The following is an 11264-nucleotide window of genomic DNA, read 5'->3' as shown; positions in this document are numbered from 1 at the left end:
GTGACCTCAGTGAGGAGCTTGTCAAGTAACTTGTCAAGTAAGATCCTTCACATTACCAAATTTGAGAGTGTTCTTCCCAATGGGCTGTGTAATGTATCAGCTCTCCCACCCTGTTACCACTCTGGAGCAGATACAAGGATATTCCTTCATCTGGCACATGCTGTGGCACTGACAGCATATGTTCGTACTGTTCAGAGTGTTGTGGTGGTCCTTGCCATACGCTTCTTCTCTACACTTAGTCTCTCAGAGCTGTGAGTGTCGTTCGGTAGCGGGAACAAATTTCACATTATTCCCATCCATGATATCTGTTCTGACCTTTGAGGTCTCTGACATTGCCACTTTTCCATTCCATCACAGGATGCGACACGATATCACAGATCCTTGTGTGTGGCAGGAAGACTGCCTTGCCATCTTGGCAAAACACACCAAGACTCACTGAAACTCTGGTGACACTAACCAATCAACTAGATCTGTTCAGCCATCAATGTATTCACGTGCAGAAGCTGGAATGATTTGTGATTATCATTTATAGAAAGTGGTGTGGTTTGGCTAAAGTCAATGAAGCCAGACATCGTCTTTTCACAACTGGAAAAAAAACCTCTCCTGGGAATATACCACCCACTCAGGCACATAAAAGGGGCACTGCTTCACTCATGGTGTCTATCAGGAATTAAAAGTTAATTTTAAGTTCTAAAAGATGAAAATAGAAAGCCAAAATACAGCTTAATAAACTTGAATAATCAAACAGCTCAAAGTCGTCAGAATAGCTTTGTGATTCATAGGATTCGCCATCAGAAAGTTGGAATGATACAGTAGTGCGTGATTTCCTGGAGAACACTCCAGAACTCGACAACACTCAGTGTGTTCTGATTTAGCGTGCCCAGTGCCTTAAATCAAGAAATAGAGTAAAACCTATAATCGTCAAGTTCAGTTCCAATAAGATCAAAATCAATGTGCCGGAAACTGCAAACGGGTGAGTGAGTGAGTGTGTTGGCTTTAACACGGCGTGTCAGCTTAATGTGGGAAAGCCCGAAGCTGGTTATTGGGAACAATATATATATGCACGGAAATACAATTGTATTTAAGAAATAAGAAAAAATAGAAAACAGAATTCCAACAGAAGTGATATTGTTCAGATAAAGAAATTCGCCCCAGGGTGAGCGATGACCAGTCAACACGTTAGGGGCGTGGCCTCAGAGTGAATGATAAAGGAGACAATTACCATTTGGAAAGTGTGAGTTTAAATATCTGCAGTGATAACATTCAGGAAATTCACTTGGTGGAAACGACCACCTTCTTCATTAGGATCTAAAACCATGCATAATGACGATTCAGTAGTTCAAGATATTTTACCATGTTTTCCATGTGTTGCTTCTGAAGCACGGCGGTTGATGAATGTAGGGCGTTATTTTGGGGGACTTCTCTGTATATTCGTCAAAATTTGTCAATCTTCCACAAACAGTAGAGCTATTATTATATAATAATATCAGTATTGAGGAACTTGACACTGACAATGCTACAATTAATTAAAACTAAATATGGTACTGAAACAGAAAATTATGCCGTTTGGAGATTTAAAAGCTGACACTGAATACTTTTAGGTCTTTATTATTGATGATGAGTCGGACGTTGACATACTTCAGCTCGGTGACATACATGATACTAACACCTTTCGTGAACTTTGTACAACAAAAGACATGAAACAAATCGATTTGACCTATGTCTAGTGGATTTATGTTGAGTATTGGGAATTTTAAATTTTAAATGGCCGTAAATCTAGTGATTTAACCCGAGCGTTCACATGTATTACTCGTACCGTACAGGTTTAAAAGCTTATGTTTTTGTATCTTCCAGTGTGTTCGATCTATATCTGATTAGTTGAAGACATCAGAAGTAAATCAGATCACCTCTCTGTTACGTGTCGGTTGCAGTTTCAGTCTGTAAGTTACAGTTGACGCGAGAGGTGATTGCGAGCACTGAACCGGTTGTTAACAATAGATGTAATGTACATTTGGATAGACGTTAATATTACTGTTGATACGTTGGTAGAACTTTTGCATGTTTCGGGGTGTTCAGTTAAGAGCATTTACTTCTGGGTTGAGTAGTACATCGAAAGAGCAACCCGTTTGTTTTGGTCGTGAATGTAATGTATTAAAGCCAAATAAATATACTTTTTTTTAATTTACTTGAAAGATGTAAAAGAGACATTTATCTTGAAAGTAAAAGTGTATCTTGAAATGTTTGTAGTGCAAAGTAAAGTGAAAAAAGTTATGTTTTAGCGAATATGAATTATATATATATTTACGTCAATTTCAAAGTGAAAAAAACATGACATTAGGAAAAAGCATGTTGATGTCCAAGTGAAAGTCCTGAAATGACACACTCTGTAATCGGCTCCAAAACCAAACGTATTTGGGGACGTGGTCTAAAGGTACTAGTGCAGGGGTGCGTGACAGAGGTTTTCATTGGCTGATGCGTAAATCCGAGCAGCTATACTTGTCCTGTTTCTGTTAATCCTACAAAAAATAACATTGTATAATGTTTTTGATTGTGTGAAACGACAACTTTGATTTTGATTATGTGAATAATTAAAATAAGAAACAAGCATTTTATTACGAACATCCTGTTATGTTGGGTGCCGTAAACGGTGACTTTTGCTTCTCCAGCAGCTAGCCAAGGGATAACGTAAGAGGTGGTGGATGACTAACGGGATCGGGTGGTCAGATTCGCTGACTTGGTTGATGCATGTCATCGTATCCCACTTGTGTAGATCGATACCCATGATGTCAATCACTCGATCGTCTAGTCCAGACTCGATTATTTACAGACCACCTTCAAATAGCTGGAATATTGCTGAGAGTGGCGTTAAACAACAAACAAACAAACAGTAGTGTTGTCCCAGACATTTTGAGTAGTTGCATGACAGGTACTCTTCTTTAGAAAAGAAAATCACCTGACCCTAATAACTGTCGAGGCATTTCGTTTTTGCATATCTTGGGTAAGGTCTTCACATCTTTTGGAGGTTACAATTAGAACTTGGATGGAAGGACATTTTATTATTCGTGAGTCTTAAGTAGGAGTAATTATTGGACAGTGGATAATATATACTCCTCACAAAAAGTTAAGCAACAAGTATTATTTTCCGTGCAACATTCTCATCAGTGTTGAATGCCATCCAATGAGAAGAATTAGGCAGGAGAATTACCGACGAATACGCGACTTAAAGCCGTTTCCATTTAGTTTTCCTGATAACACTGATAACATCGCCTGAACACAACTACCCTCAAAACACACATGCAAAATGCACGACATGCATGTTTTACACATTTCACTCATGCACCCTGATTGCTTAAACACTGCCAGCAAGGGCAATTTGACGACATTAACACTTAAGACATGGCTAGGCATCACCTAACGCCAACTGAGGCTGCTCAGATTGTTGGAATGGTACAGAGGGGGTCTCACCCAAACTGCTGTTGCCAATCATTTTAATGTTCACCGCAGTGTCATCTCAAGAGCGATAACTCGATACCATCAAACTGGACTGATGACAGAGAGACCATGCACAGGTCGTCCAAGGGTGACAACTCCTCATGAGGCTTGGTATTTAGCCACCCTAACCCGGAGAAACAAGTTTACTACGGCCAGATCTCTCCAGAATGACCTTCAGAGAGTTGCAGGAGTCTCAACACAGACAGTAAGAAACAGACTTCACGCTCAGGATCTGAGGTCCAGACGACCAGTACGACGTATCCCACTGCCTGCACACCATCAACAACAGAGACATGCTTGGGCCAATCAACGCAGTAACTGGAGGGTCAATCGCTGGCGTAACGTTCTCTTCATAGACGAGTCAAGATTCTGCCTTGACTTCAACGATGGAAGGCCACGTGTGTGGAGAAACCGTAATGAACGATACGCCAACTGTACAATTGCTGAACATGACCCGTACGGAGGTGGGCGTTTGATGATCTGGGCTGGCATCAGGGTTGGACACAGAACTGATCTTATGGTCATCAGACGTGGTACCATGACTGGAGTACGGTACATGGACGAGATTGTCACACCTGTGATCATTCCCCTGGCACAACAAGCAGGTCCTAACTTCATCTTTATGGATGATAATGCTCGTCCACATCGAGCAAGAGTTGTCACTGATCCTCTTCAGACCAACAACATCACGCATATGGACTGGCCTGCAAGGTCTCCGGATCTTAATCCCATTGAACATGCATGGGACATTCTTGGAAGGCGTGTTTATTGTCTTCATGTTCGTCCTCAGAATCTGGATCAACTTGAACAGGCCTTAAGGAGAGAATGGCAGAACATTCCACAACAGACACTTGGTAGGCTTATCTGGTCAATGCCAAGACGCGTAGAAACTTGCATTCAAGCCAATGATGGACATACACGTTACAGAACATTGGATCATTGTTTCAAAATGACTTGAACTCAAATTTACAGATTTTCATCTTTCAGTGCAGCACATTTTGCACGATTGTTTTCATGATACTGTTTTTGATCATTTGTAAACCTGTAAGGCACAAACGCTTTTCAATTCCCTTTGATGACAATGTGTGTTTGTGCTCTTTCTTTGTATTGCTTTAGTTAGTTTTAAGGTATGGGAATATATGAACATGGACTGACACATAATATACTAGCCACATAAAGAAACTGTGCACGGAGAAAATATAGATATAAGGGCACACCGTCCATATATGAAATATTGGTTTGAACACAGCAATTATTTGAGACATTCAAACGCTCATGCACGTGCCATGCGATAAGACGTCATTAAAGGGGGCCTATGGACGTGCAATGTGTTACCGCACGTGCATCCTGTGCAGCTGTACACAGCATGTGCAACTCAAAATTTGCTGTCACTTTGGAAAGCATGATCTGTGGTCATTCAAAAATTCAAAACTTCTCAGGCGCAGACACAGGCATATCACAAGCAAATCATGCCAAGATTGACAGCTGCAGAGCGTCATGAAGCCATTGGAATGATCCGAGCGGGAATGAGGCAACAACAGGTGGCAACACATTTCCAATGCCATCGTAACACGATATTGGCATTGGTGAGGCGTTATCAGAACACAAATAACGTTGCCGACCACCCACGTTCAGGACGTCCCCGAGTAACGACGCCAAGACAGGACAGATGGATTCGAGTTACACATCTCTGACACAGGTTCCAAACGGCAGTAACGACGTCCCAGACAATTCCTGGACTGCGCCGTATCCATCCCAACACTGTCAGGAATCGTTTACGTCAGTACGGGATTCGACCACGACGCCCTGCCATACGTCCCATCCTGACACCGTCATCGAGTCAACCGTTTTAGATGGTGTCGAAATCATGTTCGCCAACCTCGATTATGGTTGAGAAATGTTGTCTTTACAGATGAATCGAGGTTCAACATTTCCCACAGTGACGTGCGCCAACGTGTCTACCGGCGTTTGGGAGAACCTTATGCACGCAACTGTATTGTGGAGAGGAATCGTTTTGGAGGTGGCTCTGTGATGATTTGAGGTGGGATAACAGCACGGCAGGGAACCCCTTTGGTGGTTGTTCAGGGCAATCTCACCGGTGTTGGCTACAAAGATCAGATTCTGAGGCCCGTGGTAATTCCTTTCCTGCAACGTCATGGCCCAAGATTGACATTTCAACAGGACAACGTTTGTCCTCACACGGCTAGGGTCGCATTTGATTTGCTCCATCATAACAATGTCATGTTACTGCCATGGCCTGCAAATTCTCCAGATCTCTCCCCAATAGAGCATGTGTGGGATGAAATGGAGCGCCGTCTGCGTCGTCTTCCACATCAGTAGTATAGGTAATAGGGGTTCTGGCTCACTTCCACTGGAACCGGATTTATATACCTATACTGCTACTACAGGTGGCATTTTTTATGCCAAAATGATTATGCGATTCAATGATAGTCATGAGTCGTATTAAAAGAAATATCAATATTAATGATCGGTATAAGGTATCGAAAAGATGTGGCCAAGGATTGGTTAAAGAAACAAGCGATGTGGCAAATATATTTACAGGCACCGCGTTATATACCGAGGAAGAAGTTTGATATTTTTACAACGAATGAAGTTCATCAGGCTGACCTCTTGTTTCTTCCCCCGATAAGGTAAGACGCAAAACGTATAAATACGCTTTAACCGTAGTGGATGTGGCTAGTCGATACAAAGAGGCTGAGCCATTAACCTTGAAAGATTCAACAGAAGTAGCTAATGCACTGAGCCGCATATATAAACGCGGACCACTAAAATGGCCTAAGCTATTTCAAGTAGATCCTGGTCGCGAGTTTATGGGATCAATAACTAAACTGGTAACAAAGCACGATGTCGAAAATCAGACGTGGTGAAAGAGAGGCCCACCGCAGTCAAGCTATTGTTGAAAGATTTAACCGGACATTAGCGAAACGTTTGTTTGGCTATCATTATGGGATCGAAATGAAATCCGAGCGATTGAGATCAACCGAATGGGTGACACGATTATCAGCTGTTGTATCAGCGCTGAATAATGAAGTAACGAGATTAATAGGGAAGAAACCATCCGATGCTATTAAAATGAAATCTGTGACTTCCGAATCTTCAGCACCGAGGAGAGGCAAAGAACAAAAACTTCCGGATAGAGTAAGCGTAAGATATTTATACCAGGCCGGTGAACTCGAAATAGGCCTACGTCACGCAACCGATCCCATATGGTCCCTTAAGACATATAACATTAGTCGATTGGTTATGAAAGAAGGAGAGCCTATTCTTTATTATCTTCAAGATGGACCGGGTAGGGCATTTGTACCCAACGATACGGTTTAACCGCCCTAAGTAACCATAAGCAAAGGTAGTTACACCATCATTATCAATCCATGTCTTTGTATCTAAGGGGGATAATGATGTCTTGTTCATTCTTAATCCATATATCCTATGATTGTAACTTCTTAAAGAGTTCATCTCGTGTTTGAACGTTCTACCGTTGAATAATGCTTCTTTATACTGTTCGTGTTTGATATGCTTTTTTACCACATACTTATTAACACCCTTAGCTTTTCTTATCTCTCCCTTATCGGACTTCCTTATAGAATACATCTTAGGTCTTAATCCGACATACTCCGCTATAGGGGTTCCAGCACATTCATCCTTCATCTTACCTAACACCTTTTTATTTACTACGCTGTGCAGTGGACTATCTTTTGGGTAATCCCTCGTGTCGTACATATCTATTTTTTCTGCCATATCTTTATACACATCCTCGGTTTGTATTTCCATCAACAAAGAATCTGTGTCGGTATATAACACCTCACATCTATCGCCGTATTGCTTCTTAAGTTCGTTGTAATAAAAGGCATACATTAAGTGTTTTGACAAGTCGAGAATACTCATACCAACGTACACCGGTATGTTGAATTTTATATTACTCTTCTGCATATGCAACACGGCTTAGTCGTTATCGAATATCTTGCTTCTGTTAAAAGCCGGACTGGCTATAAGTTTCCTGAGTCTTTCTTCCTCATTAGATCTGACTAATTTAACATCAACACACTTCCTTAGATTCTCCATAGTTTTACCAAATACTGAGTTATTCATGAGCTTATATAGGTTCTTTTCGAAATCGCTGGTAGCTATCTTTCTTAAATCTGTGTTCAACCTTATATAGGGCTCCATCCAAGGGCTTTGATCAAACTTTAGAACTCTGTGTATTTTCTTAAGTTTCATACCTAACGATAGATATAACTGGAGATTTCTGTAGTGAACTATATATTTTGTTTTATCCATCAAATTTGGTACGAGTTTTTCTACGTTAGCTAACCTTGTATTACCCATCAAGGAGTGTTGATATTCCGACATCCAATCTTTATTAACCATTAATCTTTCGGGAGCTAGCGGATAACTGTTATGGTCTTTATGTAACGAATTTGGATATTCCAAGTCAATTTTTAGTATGTTCCCTTTATTCTCATTGATATTATTCACATCGATATCATCGACCCACTCAAAACCACCCATGGGTAAAGGTTGACTCATAGCCCATCCGTACAAATTGTTGGCGTCGAGATATAATATGTGCGTGTCGGGTTTACTTGGATCATATCCTTCCACTAATTTATTATTAGCCTTAGAATACCTTTTCGCTACCATCGATATACCCCCTCTTAATCCTTTCTCAATAAACAAGTGCATATCGTAATCTGTGAGTAGTTTTAGTTCTACGCCGGTCTTCTTCAACAATGCATCCCACGATAGTCCGGGACTGGAATAGTACCATGACGGGTCCAAGCCGTATTGTTTTAAACATGTCTTTCTAAATATCTTGAATATATCGGCGAGTAACAGTACATCGTTTTTTAAGTACAGATCGTGATAATCGCCTAAATTCTTACAACCTAATTTATCCCACACCGTCAGAGCATGTTCATAATCGGCATATGTTATTTTAGATTATGTTAAGTTACTATAGAATGATTCAAGGGGTGGTAATTTAGACCAATCATCCATATATTCGTAAGGTTATACACCTTTTCTCAGCAACAAATAACGAGTTATCTTATCGGTATATTGATTTGTTATCGCAAAGTCATCGGGATTGTTCGCGTTAGCTAAATTGTCCAGGGAAGATAACAGAAACTGTACGGAGTCTATGAATTTAAGCCCATTACTTTGCTTTATTCTGGCTTTCCCATCCTTGTCCCTATAATGTATAGTTTTAGTCAACGAGAATGATATGTATTTTTCCATATTATTAGGAATGCACGTTAAACCACCATCGGTCTTTGAGATAGCTTGCATGATGTGATTTGAACCATATCCCCTCAGGTTATGAAACACAACGGGGATGGGTATTGTTTGAAAATGTATTTTTAGTTTCAAGTTACACTCGTTATGCGCAGCTCCCCGATAATTACCCGTGACGTGGCAATGATCTCTTACGGAATCCCCATTCAGGGGTTTGTTACAAACATGACAGCTCGTTGATTTCTTATAGGCCCTCCAATTATCCCTAGTCATACACATGGGTTTCTTACACGATAATTTTTACCTGATTATTCTCTCTTCATTTTGTAGATATTCTAGGAACTTTCCCGCTGCATCGGGACCTCTGTAAATCACAGGTGGGTTTGTTTTCCCATCATAACTATATATCCAAACCCACAAGGAATATGTTCTTGAGTTTTGTACGTAAAACTACTATCAGTATTGCGTTCAGTATTTTCTATGGGTTTGATAAGCGCTTCAAAGTCGGCGTAAATTACGTACGGTACTGGCATTTGATTACAATAATGTTCAAATTTTAATGTATTTTTCCCTCTTTAGGCATATCGATCCCGATAGCGGTCTGTCCAACACCTCTACAGTCTTCTTTATGCGCTTCTAATAGATCTTGTCTGCTGTACCCATGTAGGCATCTTTCGCAGAAATATTTCTTTCCCCTATATTTAGTTTGATCATATAATAGCCCGTTTAAACTCTTTATCAATGTATAATGATATTTTCCATCTTTTTCGATCAGAAATGAATTGATTCTTGGGATATGTTCCGGAGCGGAGCATATCCTGTGTACAACAATTCCTTTAGAATGTCCGAAAACATTTATAGCTAAATTATTTTGCTTTTCCACCTTATCAATTTGTGATATTGGTGTAGGTTCGTCTATACCATCGAAGTTGAGTCCATCGTTTTGTGGATAGCTAGAAGGTCTATCCGGATTTTTGTCTACGGGGAACAATGCAGATCTTATCATCATTCTTAAACAGTCATCGGATTTATTTTTTATATTAATTATGGCTTTTTTCTTCTTATAATACGGGGGTAAATCTATATAAGATCCACCTTTGAAGGGCATATAATTTGCTATGTCTAAATATAAACTATCGATTTTATCCACACCGCAACCCGAACCTCTATTAGTCCAGCGTTCTAAAGTTTCCTGTATCCTGTATTGATGTATCTAATGATGCGTTTATAGTATCGGATTCGGTTATAACGGATTCTTGATTGCTACGGAAATATGGTTCGGTATATTCGGTGCTATCGTCTGCGCTACTTTTACTCAATAACATTTTAATCGTCAGCTGGTATTTTATACTATGTAAATCATCTAACTCCTTGTTAATTTTACTCGATATGATGGGCTTAACATCATTAACATCCATTTTGGAATTAACATCCATCTTCCAACCTCTGTTGGCTGTGGGTTCAAATTTTAACTCATTATTTTTATCATCTGATTGATTATTATCTAGTAAAGCGATCAATTCAGCTTTTCTCATTCGAGAATAACCTCTCAGCCCACTGTTTTTTACTTGAGCTTTGAGTTCTCTAACAGTCTGGGGTTTGTTGTATTCCAAACCGAGTAAATCAATCAATTCAGCTTTTCTCATTCAAGAATATCCACGTGGACTACGATGCCTTGGCATAGCCTTCAACTCTCTGACAAAAACCATTGTGGTTAAATGGTATATGCAAAATAATTTATTTGTCTAATTGGTTGTTTTTCATATATCTAAATACGTATTCTCACCAACCTACTCCTCTCATTGATGTAATCTCTCTTCTTAGCATAAATAATCTGGTTCCTGACCCTATCAACACCGTGTTTCTTACATAAACAATAACAAGCTTTGACCCCTATCCCACATACAGAACACGTATAGTTTATATTTCCGCACCTGATGTAATAAGAGTGTATTCCACAGTAAATATCAACACAGCGTCGGTTACATTGAATTTTAACCCATGAGTGTAAATCTGCACAGATTCATGGTTTATACATCTATCATATCATTTGTCTAAATGCAAATCAAATCACATCTCCACTTGGCTATTTATAGTTGGTTATTTATTGATTAGCTGTCACTCTGGTTTATGTGTAGTTATTGTATAGCTGAAAATTGCAACAGCTGATAACCCAATTATCACAAATATGACCTCACGGTTCTTTTGTTCCTCTGATGGTGTATAAAACTGACTCATTGTTGGTCTCGGTATTGGGTCAAGTTTTTTTCCATAAACTAGGAAGTATTCGTGCATGGCAGATTCGACATCCTTAAACGTTTGAATTGAATGTCCTTCCTTACGCAGTTCTTCATGAATAAAATCTAATCTTAATGTCCTATTTCTGGCCCATTGTGAATGAGCTTTTTCGAGTTGTTCTAAAGCTTTATTATGTCTTTTCTGCTCCGAACCTCTCATACTAGAAATAAACAATTACTCCCCGAAAAAGCTAGAGCATTAGCAATAGCTCACCCGAC

This window comes from Haliotis rufescens, unplaced genomic scaffold (genome assembly GCF_023055435.1).
Source record: "Haliotis rufescens isolate VD_foot unplaced genomic scaffold, xgHalRufe1.0.p SCAF_16, whole genome shotgun sequence".
Classification (NCBI taxonomy): domain Eukaryota; kingdom Metazoa; phylum Mollusca; class Gastropoda; order Lepetellida; family Haliotidae; genus Haliotis; species Haliotis rufescens.
The sequence above is the reverse complement of the archived record's forward strand: the minus strand, read 5'-3'. Positions refer to the sequence as shown.